Source organism: Tamandua tetradactyla, chromosome 8, assembly GCF_023851605.1.
Source record: "Tamandua tetradactyla isolate mTamTet1 chromosome 8, mTamTet1.pri, whole genome shotgun sequence".
Taxonomy (NCBI): Eukaryota; Metazoa; Chordata; class Mammalia; order Pilosa; family Myrmecophagidae; genus Tamandua; species Tamandua tetradactyla.
Window position 1 is genome coordinate 26,681,028 of NC_135334.1, and position 14,978 is coordinate 26,696,005.

General features: G+C 42.9%; 1 long non-coding RNA gene across 2 annotated transcripts in view; it reads left to right on the forward strand.

The window, feature by feature from the left end:
- The first annotated feature begins 9,647 nt into the window (after nt 1–9,647).
- Nucleotides 9,648–14,978, forward strand: part of LOC143644211 (uncharacterized) — a 40,329-nt gene continuing 34,998 nt past the window's right edge. For both annotated transcript variants that reach the window (XR_013156553.1, XR_013156552.1), the window contains exons 1-3: nt 9,648–9,880; nt 11,450–11,533; nt 13,773–13,879. This is a non-coding gene — a long non-coding RNA (uncharacterized LOC143644211). The remainder of the gene's footprint in view (nt 9,881–11,449; nt 11,534–13,772; nt 13,880–14,978) is intronic.

A 14,978-nucleotide genomic window follows, 5' to 3' on the forward strand; every position in this document is an offset into this window, starting at 1 on the left:
TTAAATCCTTTCTTCTCTGTATAACTCCACCATCATCTTTGATCTTTCCATCCCTCTCCTTAAGGGTGTTTAGGTTATGGCCATTCTAAATTTTTCATATTGGAAGGGTCTGTCACTAATTGGGGTAGGGAGATGGAACTATCTGATGTTCTGGTGAGGCTGGGCTTGCTTTCGGGTCTTATCTGGACCAAGGACCCATCTGGAGGTTGTAGGTTTCTGGAAACTTACTCTAGTGCATGGAACCCTTGTGAATCTTATATATTGCCCTAGGTGTTCTTCAGGATTGGCTAGAATGGTTCTGGTTGGGGGTTGGCAGCTTATGATAGGTAGCAAGGTCTAACTGAAGCTTGCATAAGAGCAACATCCAGAGTAGCCTCTCGACTCTATTTGAACTCTCTCTGCCACTGATACTTTATTAGTTACACTTCTTTTCCCTCTTTTCTTCAGAATGGAATTGTTGATCCTGGGGGCCTAGTTTGGGTTGCATATACATATATGGTTTCCTTATATGAAAGTCTCAAGGGTAGAATACTCATAATAGTAAAAGGGACCTGTTGTCTCAGAGAAAGAGAAGGAACATTGAACAGCAGCTCAAGAGCCCTACATATTCATAGAAGGCAGAGGACAGGGTTAATGGAGATAAATTTCACCCATGTCATCATTTTGACCAGGTCCATTCTTGTACAAATGATCACAAGCCCACAGGCCAAGGCCTTGGAGAAATGAGTTCAGACTTGAATAATATAAAATACAGCCAAGGGAGAATTTGTTAAAGGTGAAAGTGTTACCCATAGTGCTGGGGCTGTACCAAGACTCTCACTATTCTTAGAAGTGTCCTTAGAATGTGAAGGGAGTGGAGAAAAAGTCCTTGGAGAGGGTACATTGCTTTAGAAATTCTGGGGGATGGGAAGAGAGAGAGATTGGTTCTTCCCTAAGATGAAATCATCAGAGCAATTCCAGGCGGATGGGCCATGAGGGAAAAGCTGTGCAGAGCTGGTTCTTTATTCATCTTACATGGGGGATTCAGACAAATGCCAAGCACTCCCTCTGGCAGAAAGAGAATTTGTGCATAGGCGGCAGCCGTCCCTTCTCTAGAGATCTTGGCCTTTCTGTTCCTAGGAAGGTCTGACAACTTGCTCTGAAGTATGGAAATTGCTCTCACTGGAGACACATCCAGAGTCTCCTTGCAGCCACAGACATGCTAAGCTGGCTCCCCTAATCTCCTGTGGCCGTTTGAAGGACTCAAATGAGGATTGTAAGCAGCTCAGGATGTGAATGGCAACATGTTTTTTTTCTTGAGAGTGCAGTTTTATGTTCAGAATCAGAATATCTAGGCCACAAATAGGGCTTTGATTCTCAGTTCTCTCAGAGGAGGAAGGAGCTCCTCTCTGGCCAGCGGATATACCCAAGGTGACATTTTTTTCATTCTCATTCATTCCTTGAACATAACAGTTATCTCCTCAAAATCCAGCAGTGTGGACTCCACCTCTCAGCCATGAAACGGCAGATAACTCCACAGCTAGAACTCAAACCTGGGCCCAGCATGCAGCTCCGAGACTCCAGCAAGTGTGAGGGGTGATCACCGAGTTGACTCCCTTGCAGGGACTGCTCTCCAAGGCCCCCTGTGTCCCAGATGGTTGAAGCACAACCTTATTCCTTCAGACAGAACTGTCTTCCAGATGCCACCTGAGAGACCCACACATTCCAAGATCCTGCCACCTTGGGGCCCCAAACTTTCCTGTCTTGGTCCCCACCTTGGTGCACTACTGCTGTTGAGCCCCAGCCTATGCCACTGCCTTCAGGCATATAGCCCAAGTCTGAATGGTTCTCTTGACCCTGGTAGTAGAGACTATCCTTGTTTCACCTTTGAGCAGAAAACAAGCCTTGACCACTCATCTTCTCAAACCAATGAGTGAATTCAGTCCTCAAGAAACCACCCATAAGGGCTCTTGCCATCAAAGGTGCTTCCTCTTGGAGCCACCTCTGTGCTGCCACTCTCAGAGGTTGACCAGCACAGTATCCTAAAGGTTTTATATTTCCTTTCCAGACATTTTTCCCAAGTTCTTGAATTCACAGGCAAGACAGCCCAGCAGTTAAGTACGTGGACTTCTGGATCAGATAGCCTGGATGCAACCATTTACCACGGGCAAGTCAGTCACGACTGATAAGCCTCAGTTTCCCCATCTGAAAAGCGGGAATAATAACTGCATTATTCAGACAGTTCTTATGCAAACTGAGTGAGAGCATGCATGTAGGGAACCACACAGTAAGATCTCATGTTCGTTAGTTGTTGTCATTATTATTTTATATTGTATGCTAACTCCTAGTCTCAGTCTAGTCACTAGTCTCCAGTGGGAGAAACACATTAAATTAGTAACTTCAATTTAGAGTAATAAACGCTGTAATAGAAATATGTAGAAAGAGCCCAGGGAACCCAGCAGACGATCTATCAGCTCTGAGCTGACTTGGTAAAGGAAGAATCGGAGCTTTCTGGTAGACTACGGGCAAGTGCAGAGCCAAAGGCCTGGAATCACATTTGTGAACTACTGAGATAGAAGCCCAAAGACAATCCATCATTCTTTCATTTAACAAGCATTTATTGAACATATTCTAGCTGTGAGGCATGTACAGGTGAAGGCTGAGCGCAGGGACAAGGAAGTGGGCCCATGAGAAAGGCCTTAGATGCCACACGAAGGGGCCTGGACTAAATCCTACATATAGTGGAGAGTCAGAGGCTTTTAGGCAGGAGGGACCCAATGTGGCCAGAGAGCAAATGGCCTAGCTAAAGCAAAACATTTTCTTTCAGTTACATGGTAGACTAAGCAACCCAAAGATGCTATGACATTTCCTTTCCTGGAACTATCAAAGGATAGTAGAAGTCGCTGTTTCTCAAGGCCAGGTTTTGTTATTTCCTTACTTAACACCTTCTAGGGCCTCTCGGTATGCTTAGAATTAAGTGCAATTGCCTTCAGTGTTTCTGACTTGGCCTCTGTTCACCTCTTCAGTCTCACTCTCACCACTTCCTCATCTCACACTCTGTGCACCAGCCACACTGAGCTTCTTTAAATTCTTCCCATGAGCCATGCTGTCTTTGTCTCCAAGTCTTTGTTGCCTTTTGCCTAGAGTACAGTCTCCTCTTTCCCCAACCCCATAGTTATAATGCATGCCCTGCTAACTCTATTTATCCTCTAGGTCTCAGATTAAAAGTCACTTTTTCTAGGAAATCATAGCATGCACTTTCCTTTAGGACACTTTCACACTGAATTGCTTTGCTTGATTTATTGTCAATAGACTAGAATCTCTGTGCAGGCTGGGGCCACCTATTTCTAATTCGCTGTTTGTATCCCTGGTACCTAATTCCTTGCACAGAGTAGTCGTTTGTGAGCCCAAAGGCCAGGGAAAAGGAAAGTACACCCCAGGAGACTTTGATATCCAGCCAGTCAAGTCTCTGACTGGTAGAGTTTTCCATTACGTTGGAAGTTGGATGTTTCGTTCTCCACTTTGTGGACTGTATGCAGTTTTCCAGGACTCGGGTTTTTGTGAGCCCCGTACTCTTCTAATGGTTGTCAGGCTACTGAGGGTGTGGCGTTTGCCCTCCAGCCTGCAGGACCCTTTGTGAGCCGTGAAACAATTGATTCTTCTCCAATGCACTAAGTGCACTTAAATGCCTATAATTACAGTTGCATTTTCTAGGAGGACACTAATTATCTTTAATTCATGGTTTATACTTAATGCCTGAGAGCAAGAAACTGAAAAGCCCATTGCATTAGTGGGGAGGCTTTTCTCTTCCAGTTGTTCTGCTTCTTTGCCTCACAATGGGTCTTGCTGGAGTTCTTTCTGCTCACCTGTCGAGGTCCATCTCCCATCTTGTTCTAATATGGAGGTCATTTGCCCTCATCTTTCAGGCGTAAAGGGGAAAGCATCAAACAATTTTGGACTAAATTTCGCAGAGTGTTAGTGTCTTGCTTCAATGTCTGGCCTTGTCAGTTCAGAAAGTTAATTTGTAGTGCTGTGTTCCAGTAGCCATGTTTCCTGATGATGATTGAACAATGATATAGCTTTCACAATGTGACTCTGTGAATGTGAAAACCTTGTGTCTGGTGCTCCTTTTAGCTACTATATCAACAGAAGTGTAGAACATATGGAATAAAAATAAATAATGGGGAAACAAATGTTAAAATAAATTTAGTTTGAAATGCTAGTGGTAAATGAAAGCGAGGGGTAAGGGGTATGGTATGTATAATCTTTTTTTTCTCTACTATCATTTTATTTCTTTTTATGTTGTCTTTTTATTTCTTTTTCTAAATAGATGCAAATGTACTAAGAAATGATGAATATGCAACTATGTGATGTTATTAAGAATTACTGAATGTGTATGTAGAATGGAATGATATTTAAATGTTTTGTTTGTTAATTTTTTTAATTAATAAGAAAAGTTAAAAAAAAGAAAGTTAATTTGTCATTGCATCCATGGCTGGTCTGGTCACTGATTCACACTAATCAGACTTCTAAGAAACTGGGTCATCTCCAGAAAACAGAATCTTCACTTGGTATGAGGAGTTGCCCTGTCAGAACTTAAAATACTGGTAGTTATAATGCAAGGAAGCCCCATCCTCATAAACCAGAAGGTCAAAGGCTATTAGATATTCTCAAAGTATTTTGTATTCTTGCTGTACTCCCTTATACAGCAAAGAAAGCATGGATTATTATTGACACTTTTCAAAGAGATTGAGGCTCAGAGAGGTTTTACCCAAATGTCACAAATTTCTGGGACAAAGTGTCCTTATTTATGAAATAGAAAGTTGGAGTCATACAGGGCTAAGTTTCATTCATTGTGGTAGTAACTGAAGTCATTAAAGCCTTAACCTGTGAATGGCTAGGGCCCCAGTTTGAACCAAGTGCATATGGAGACTTCAATCTCAACAATTTCCCTTTGTCACTGTTTAAGCTCATGTTTCCTAGAACCAGAGCTCAAAACAAAGATTTGGGAGCAGGTGCTCTATTAATGGCATGCTCTTCAGGGAAAACTGGTTAAGGAGGGAGGATGGAGCTGTGGGAGAACGTGGCTTTGGGTACAATCTGGCTTGGCCTGGTCTACTGGAGCATAAACTGCATTGAGGAAGTTCCTTGCAGGGAGAAGACCAGCCTTTTGAGTCCCTGTAGCAGTCAGTCATTGGCTGTGGGCTGCTCCTGGTGGGGAGAGGGGAAAGACAGTACAGTGGACTATAACTTCCCAGATATAATGGTTCTGGAGGCAACCAAGAGCCATTAGCAGTCAACACTGAGAGTTGGAGAGAAGACCTGGGTAGAACACCTTAGCATCTACTATAGTCACTGATCCTGCTTATCACCCTCCCACCTCCTGCAACTTGTTTCTTTTTTTTTTTTTTCGTCTTAGGCATCACTTCCCCCTTGAAGTCTTGGCCAGAACTTCAAGACTCGTCTCCACTCTCCTCCTGGGCTTTTCCTTTTACATTTCAGTATGCATTGAAAACAACTGTTTGCTTGTGTATATTTACCTTGACTGTAAGCTTCAGGAGGGCAGGAGCCCTGTCTGCCTGTGTCCCACTCTACCCAGCACTTAGTGTCCTCCCTGGCACTCAGTAATTGCTTTTTGTGTACAGGAATTAGTAATGCTCTATTAGAGGATTTAAACCTGGAAAGGGTCAAGTGACAAATGCTAATTGATCTAAGCCAGGTATACCACAGCACAGGCAGGTGGGTGGGAGTGACACACACACTGGACCCCCAACAGCGAACTGTGTGAGAGTTTTCAGAACCAGGAAATATTGGGGTCATGCTGAACAACAGCTGTTTGTATTTTGACTTTGGGAGTACAGTGACTCCTAGAGCCAACACTTTCCCTCTTTGCTCTGGGTGCAAGGAACCTCTGAGCCCAAGCCCCAGCAAATGTGAAGGACTGAGAAATGCATCTTGGACCTTAGGCATATCATTCCAACCTTTGCTTTATTTTTCTACACTTCTCTTCTCTTTCCCCATTTTTTTCTTTTTTTTTCATAGGTTTTGTAAAAATTCCACTTAAGCCAAACAATTTTCAAAGAATACCTAACCTGCTGGACACCTCCCCATCCAATGCGAGACAGAGCAGTGCCCTGACAGAAAGGCAGCTTTAGAGGCCAACAGACATGGACCAAAATAACTCACTAGCTATGAGAACAGGTATGGACAACTCAGTCTCGCCGAGTCTGTCTCTTCATTTGTAAAATGGGAGCAGTAATGCCCAGTTGAAGTACTGAATGAAATGATGTATGTAGAACAATTGGCACAGAAAAGGCCTGCAATACACGGTACTAATTATTAGGGATGTGCAACAATATTTTCTGCTTTCATTTAGTCAGTACAATTTACAAGTCTATAAGCAGTGCTAGAAATCACAAAAAACTATAGCGGTTTCAAGCCTTTCCCTTACACAGAGGGTAGCTGTGGTACTTTAGAGATTCCACGGAGGTAAATGTTTCATCTGCCACTTCAGTGAAGGGCCCACAGTTCTCGCCTCAGAATGAAGGGAAGATTTGGGGCTGAAACCTGGAGTTGCACCCCAGCAAAACCAATGGGACCCCTGTTTTGCGAGGGAAGAAATCTTATCTCCAATTTTAGACCTCATATTTCCAGAGGGGAAGGTACAATGGTACTTTTCTATTTATCATTGTATTGTCTGATACTATCCGATTTATCCTGCTTCTTAAAAATATACCATTTCTCAGCCCCTCCTAATTCCAAGGTATGCACTATTGAAGGAAACAAAGATTTCTCGGTTCTTTAAATGTCTGCAACACTGACATTTCGGTTTAGTATCATGTATTCTGCCTTTATTAGTTTGTGATCACCTGGATCAATAAGAAGTTCACAGGAAATGAAAACTCCAATTCCAATCATTGGAAATGTTCTCTATCTCCAGTTTAATAGATTCAGTGTGGACTTGAAATCTTGTTTATTTCAGTGTTTGACAAGCCCAGGTTTTCATTTGTTTGTTTCTTTAAGAAACTCATATCTCCTCAGGGCTAGAATATATTGACTGAAAGTGATAAATAATTTTTTAGTTTGTGTGGTTCCCAGGAAAGTTCAGAGTGAATGGAAATCAGGTTTCTTCATCCTCTACCCTGAATGTTTGTGCTTCCTGCCCCTGTACGGCTGTGGGGTTCCCCACTCACAGACAGCCAGAGGATGCCAGAGACAGATTGTGCAAAGCTGCAATCCCAACAAAGGTCATGAGAGGGGCTCCACGTGCTGTCCACACTAAGTGGAGTGCATCATCCACAGGTTTAAGAGTCAAGCAACAGACTTGGAGGAGGTATTTGTTACATATAAAATATAGGACTCGTATCCAGAATACATATGTATGTGTGTATATATACTATGCATTCATATATATGAACATGTGTGTATATGTGTGTGTACACACCTGTGCCAGCTTGAAAGGGTTATGTGCCCTAGAAAAACCATGTTTTTTTATTTTTTTATTTTTTTTGCACGGGCAGGCACCGGTAAGCGAACCCAGGCCTCCGGCACAGCAGGTGAGAACTCTGCTGCTGAACCACCGTGGTCCGCCCGAAAAGCCATGTTTTAATCCTGATCCATGTTGTAAAAGCAGTCGTTTCTCTTAATCCCTATTCAGCACTGTAAATTGGAAACTAGATTAGATTATCTCCATGGAGATGTGACACCCAGTTGTGGATATTTATCTTTGATTAAAGAGAGATGTGGGTCTTGATAATAATCAAGGACTGGAGTCCTTCAAAAGAGGAAACATTTTGGAAAGAACCACAAAGCCACAAGAACCACAGGAGCCCCGAGAACCCAGGCAGCCAGCAACCTTTGGAGATGAAGAAGGAAAATGCCCTTAGGAGAGCTTCATGGAACAAGAAACCTGGAGAGAAAGCTAGCAGACGATGCCATGTTTGCCATGTGCCTTTCCAAATGAGAGAGAAACTCTGAACTTCATCAGCCTTCTTGAACCAAGGTATCTTTCCCTGGATGCCTTAGATTGGACATTTCTATAACCTTGCTTTAATTTGGACATTTTCATAGCCTTAGAACTGTAAACTTGCAACTTAATAAATCTCTCTTTTTAAAAGCTGTTCCATTTCTGGTAGATCACATTCCAGCAACTTACAAACAAGAACAGCATCCAAGAAATCTAAAAGGTAAACATATGCAATGAAAGGCGGGCAATGGATATGAGCAGGAAGTGCATTGAAAAGACAAATTATTACTAAACAAATGAAAAGACATTCAACTTCATCAGTAACTGGGGAAATGAAAATTCAACTATAATGAGATAGCATCTTTCAAAAATTATTTCTTTTTTTCCTACTATGTTGGCAAAAATTATAAAGTAGATTACAACAAGTGATAGGAAGGATATAGGAGTGAATTATAACTCTCATTTACCATGAGAGTGTAAATCGGTACAGGCATTTGGGGGACAATTTGGTAGTATCTAACAAAAATGAAAACACAGTTCCACTTCTAAGAAATTCTACAAATGGTACATTAACGGGTAGAAAAAATTTTTTGCAACATTGTTGGTGGAGCCAAGAAACTTGGAAACTGATACATAAATATAGTAAATTCAATACTACACATAGGTTAAAAGGAATGAAATACAAATACATATATATATATATATATATATATATGTCTGGATCTCAAAAGTCTAACATTAATGAAAGAGAAAGTTATAGAATGAGAATGTAGTAGACAACATATGTGCATTTAAAAAACATGAATCAATATTCTGTATCAGTGCTACTTATATTTTAATATGCATATAAACCATCTGGGAGTTGGTTAAAATGCAAATTCTGATTCAGTAGGTCTGCTGTGAAGCCTGATCTTCTGTATTTCTAACAAGCTCCTAGGTGTTCCTGATGCTGCTGAGGTACAGACCACACTCCAGGTAGCAAAGACACACACAGAGGGAAGGGAATGAGATTAGAACTCATAGTTAAAGATACTAACTAGAGTGGCATGTTAAAGACTTGAAATTACACAGCAAACAATTAATTAAGATTTGCCAATTCTGGGTGATAGGATATAAAGGTGTGATGTTAATTCTTTGGACTTGTCTTAATTTCTAAGAATTTGTGCACCCAGGGCCCAGATTTCAGTTTCTAATGCAATTCTCCAGTAAAAGGAACTGGGAACCTAGCATCAGCCTTGGAGAAATGGCCGATTCTCTGGCAAAGGCAGGGAAACTACAAGTTGAGACAGGAGCATCTTGCAGTTCTAGACAGTAAGGAAGTACTCAGAAGACAAAAGCCTTGGGGACTGTCAAAGGGACACAGGAGTCAACCTGAAAGAACTACCAATGGCCGAAGCTGGGACAATCTGAGAAATAAAATAAATCACAAAGTTTTAGAGCCTAACCCGAAATATAAAATAAATGCCCGTGAATCCACACTGTTATAAATGAATGATTGAATAATAAATAAATGGAGAAGAGACACATCCTCTTTACAGAAGAATTCCTCCCTTTTCGAGCGTGGGTTGTGCATAGCAACTCGCTTTCAAAGGTTAGGATGTGCACAGAGGGCGGTGGTGTAACTGGTCCGGTGGGAACACCACGCTGCCCTGCCAGGAGACCGCCGGGAACGTCGGGCGTGACGTCACGTGGAGAGCGTATACCCGGATGTGAGGCCGCGAGGCCGCGTCCCTGCGGTGGTCTTCGTTCCTGACACCCACAACCCAGTCTAAACTGGGACAACCCCCACTGAGGGCCAGTCTACAATACATCTGACCAACGCTCCTCAAAGCTGTTAAATCACGAAAAGCAAGGACATTGAGAAACTCACAGGCGAGCAGAGACTAAGATGCGTGATCACTGAAGTAGCCTGAATGGGATCCTGGATCTTAAAAAGTACGTTAGTGGAAAAGCTGGTGAGAACTGAGGGACCCCGGGGTGCTGCGTCGGTGGCGCAGCGGTGGAGTTCCCGCCCGCCATGCCGGAGACCCGGGTTCGATGCCCGGTGCCTGCCCATGCAAAAATAAAACAACAGCAACAACAACAACAAAAAACCAAAAACGGAGGGAAGCCTGGAGTTTAGCAGTAACAGCGAGCCAATGTCGGTTTCTTGATTGTGACAAATGTAATGTGGTCACCTAAGATGTTAGCAAGAGGGGAGGCTTGGGTGAGAGACAAAAGGAAACCCTCTGTGCCATCTTTGTAAGTTTTTCTGTAACTTAAGAATTATTCTAAAATAAAGTTGAAAAAAGAAGAATTATCAAAGGGAAATAACATAAAGCTAAGTAGGAGCCAGTGAACCAGAATGCCTGACTCTGGGACAGTCACCAGGAGACAAGATTTATCTTACTTGCAGACACCAACCTTTAAGGGACGTGGAGGAGGTGTTTCTCACTAGCGTTTCACGTGGCTTGAAATTCCATTAGCCAGCATTATCCCTTTAGGATCAGGCAAACACTCCCAAAGGGACAATACATTAAGCCATACATTTTGTCCCTGATTAGGTCAAGGAGGGACTTTTCTAATCTGAACCACAGGCACCAGGGTCCCGGGTAAACCAAACACCTCGAAGACTTGAGGAAAGGATGCCCCAGGGGCGTGGTCTAGTCCAAAAGAAGCAAGTGGAATGGAAGGGCTAGATACGGGGATCCGGGGGAAAGGCGAGCCATCAGATGAGAGGGGCCTGGAGTCCAGAGAAAGGAGGGCAGGGCATGGACCAACACCATGAGGGGCCCTGGGAGAAAGCGAGTCACTGAAAAATTCCCCATAGGATTGCTGGCAAGGTGTCCAGTATTGTGAAGTTGCTGTGCTCCTACGACCTGAATCCCTTCCTTTGCCCGGAAGCGTCAGAGCTCGGGATGGGGCTGGTCAGGGGCAATGTGATCGGCAAAGGGTCGGCACATGCCTGAGTGTGAGATGACTCACAGATTGGAACTCAATGCAAGCAGGAGCTTGGGCCCAGGGGTTCCCAGGAGAAATGCAAGTCTCTGCCCCCAGGAACCCCCTAAGGGATTAGAGGAGCATTGGTTTGCACGATGAATGGGAGTTTGAGCCAATTTCGCTTGAATCTCAAAGGATGAGACTAGCCCAGGGTGTACATGTGTTAGAATTCTATTTTAACAAGGATTGTTCACTAATTCATAAATCATAAAATTTTAAAGCTCATAAATACCTCATTCACCCTCTCATTTTACAATAAATACTCACGTGCCAGAAAGTTGGCACTCCTTGTCCCTGATCACAGTCCTCAATATCTTCAGCTACAAATTAGTAAGATTTGATCTTTAATTTTGTTAATCTTAATTCCCAGGCAAGATTATAAATTCCATGAGGGCAAGGGTCATGTTAAATAGCTTAGGTTTCAATAGCATTGAACAAATATCATAGGGTGGTGAAGAGGAAACAGGAATTGACACCTCAGAGATAAGAGGGCAATGAACTTTCAGTTTACCCTCCTCATTCTAGAAACATCTCCTCTCACGTATGGAGAGCTTGTGTGGGTCCATGCCTGTAATTGAGAGTATGGTCACTCCTACTGCAGACCTCAAAGTAAGTTGTTTCTGTTGTTACTGACCTTTCTGAAGAGCAACCTAACTACTGGGTATCGTTCTCTAACTTTTTTTCTGTTTAACCATTCAAAAGCGTTTCTCTGAAATGGAGAAAGACAAGAAAAGGTATTATTCCCTGGTCTTCAACACTAAAGTCAAAATGAAGGCACTATTAACTCAAAATTATGTGTTGAGGATTTGAAATTCAACCCCAACTCTTCCGCTGAACTCATTGGACACTATTAAAGTTAAAAATCGAAGTTTGAAGCACAGTGATTAGGTCAGCAGTCATAAAAAGACTTCTTTTTTTAAAACTTCACTTTGTAAAAAAATGAAAACCTCTCTTTGCCCTTCTTTGAATAAACAGGAAATAGAAGGTGAGTTAACTACATAATCTAATATTTAACATTTCTTATACTGAAATGGCCAAGAGCCTCTGTATGGCTTCTGAACATTTACATTTTGTGTATAGAACTAAAAGAGGGAAAAATTATGATGTATGTATCTATAAAAATAATTGTACATATTTTGTGCTAAAGAAAAATATTCTGAATTCCTCTTCCCATTTCTCTCGTAGCCTCATTAGTGGAGGGTTCAAAAGCGAATACTGTGGAGGGACTTCTTGTTTCGGAAGGTTTAACTCGCTTTCAGTTCCTTGCTGTATAAAATGGGCAAATTCAGAAATGAAGGGCTCCAACAAGAACCAATTGCGCCCTCTCCTGGTCATCGGGGGCAAGACAGGCACTTCCAGTCTGCAGGACGATGGAGAGAGTGGCAGGCTTAGAAATTGTAAATCCTCACTTCCACTGGAAAATAGGAAGCAGAAAGCTCGGTGATTCCAGTCGCAGTGGAGTTTTTCTCTGTGATAGTTTTCTTTAAACACTTTATCTATGGCTCAAATTTTGCTGTGTGAAATTCATCTAAAAACGGGAAGCTGTAAGAAAGACCTGGTTTGTCTCATTTTGGTGGGCTCTGTCAGAAAGTTTCCCGACTGGCTGAGTTGGTGACCAAAGGAAGACTCTAGTATTTATCGATGGCTCTGTAAAAGCGCCTTAATCTCTGGTCTCTCTCACAGGAACATAAATCCCCAGAAACCAGAGGCCTCTTCAGAATGACACCTTCTGCCTCAAGCCCGCCTGGGACTGAATGAATGAATAATGTATATATGACAGGTTTACCCCAGGCAGGGCCAGAGCCTCTGCACTGAATGGTCAAAAGCTTTTGAAGGTCGTCCTTATTCCATTCATCGAGGGAATCTTTTAGGTAGGAACACATGGCTTAGCAGCTGTCCTACAAGGGGCTAATGAATCAGTTATCTAATATCTGAATATCAATTTACAGGCTACAGGATACCTTAACAGGGACCTCATTGGATCTCAGCATAATTCTGAAAGATCCTTAGGACCTCTCTTTTCCAGAGAGGCCCTGCACCCGGGAAAGATGGCATACTGTTGTCATGGCGGTCAGTGAGAAAGCGGGGATTCGCACATGTTTTCTGTTCCCAAATCCATAGGGCTTTCCACCACCCGCTCCCCTCCATGAGACTTATTGTTCACCTCACCTGCTCGTACTTGGCTGAGGCTAAAATGGGGGGGGAGGCAGTTACAACTTTTAAAGATCAGCCTACTAAGTGGTATCACGGACATCTCCTTTTATTACTCTTGGCAGCCAGATGATGAGAATTATGGAAGCTGGACAGGTCAGGCTGCACGATACCAAATGGGTTAACAACTTTTTAAATAGCTTTCTCTTTCCGGTAATTCCCTAGGACATTACACACAGATCTGCGTCTTCCTGCAAGTTTGCTCAAGATGAGACCATTGTGCATTTCCCCAGAAAGTGAACCTAAAATAACCTGAGCTAGGTCACTGGTCAAAGAGATTTGCGAGTTAGTACCAGAGTGACCCCTAGTCATCGTGTGCCGGCTACTCAGTCAGTCTGTTTGATTTCAGGGAAAGCAAACGAAAGACCAGAAGTCAAATGTTTGCTTAGGTCCTGGCTTCAGTCCAAGAACAAACCTGCGGGGAGACTAATGTGCAGGGCTGTTTCCTGCCTTTGTGCATGTTCCCGGATGGCACTTTCCTCCAGGTCTGCCAGGCACAGCCTCACTCAGCCTCGGGACCCACAGCAAAGGCCACTTGTCTTGACATCCCTCGCCCCGCCCTCCATAGCCCCCTGGGCTGACTTCTCCCACAGCCTTTATCTCACTCTTTTAACTGTTTCCACATCAATTTCAACAGGGGCTAGGCCCTTCTTCTGGAAAAGAAATATCTTGGCCATCAAAGATGAATCTCAGAGGCCCAGAGTACAATCCAGTGGCCTTCAAACTTTTTGATCACAACCCATGGTAAGAAATACATTTTATATCAGGACCTGGGAATAAATATGTGTGTATAAATATATATGTTTTCATAAAACTGAAACAAAAGCTCCACAAAATCACACTGCAAGAAGTGCTATAGTGTATTTTGTCTTCTAATTTATTTTCTATTCTCATTGAAAATGTTTATAGTGATGCACTGACTTTATGATTCATCAATGAATGGCAACTTGCAGTCTGAAAAATTCTGGGGCATTTAACAACCCACCCACCCCCTACCCCATTTTCTATTTGTATCTATTGAATGCCTTAGAATTGGGAGAAGAGGAAGAAGTTTTGGTTGGAGGATGTGTCAGGGAAGAGAGTGGTAGAGCATGGAAGAAACAAATATTCTGCCTATTCCCTGCCCATCCCCTGGGACTGGATTTTCACTCCTATGGTTAGAATTGAGAGTTAGAAACTAACCCAACTAATCTTGAAAGACCATGTAAAACTTTGAGCACAGAAAAGGCTGCTTCAGGGTTTATATTAGGGGTTGGTAAATTACAGCACGAGACCTCTCAACCTTTGTTTTTGAGAACAAGATATTATGGGAACCCACCTCAACCTTTGTTTTTGAAAACATGATATTATGGGAACCCGCCTCAACCTTTGTTTTTGAAAACATGATATTATGGGAACCCACCTCAACCTTTGTTTTTGAAAACAAGATATTATGGGAACCCATCTCAACCTTTGTTTTTGAAAACAAGATATTATGGGAACCCAGCCATGCCCACTTGTTTACATGTTGCTATGGCTACTTCCACTCAGACTGCAGGCTTGCGTCCTTATGACCAAGACCCTGGACCCGTGAAGCTGAAAATATTTACTCTCTGGCCTTTTCAAAGAAAAGTTTGCCAATCCCTGGTGTACGTGGAAAGGGTTCCCTACCTTGCTGAAAGGAAACTCAGTGTGACACTTTCAAACTAGACCCTGCAATGAGGGGGCCCAAAGCAGCTTCTCAGGTTGGGGGCCTCACACTAGCAGCCAAGCCAAAGCAGGAGACCCAAATGGGTGGATTCTGTGCGAGGACCACTGGCGCAGGCTGCAGTACTGCCTCAGGAAGTAACAGAAAACACCTGGG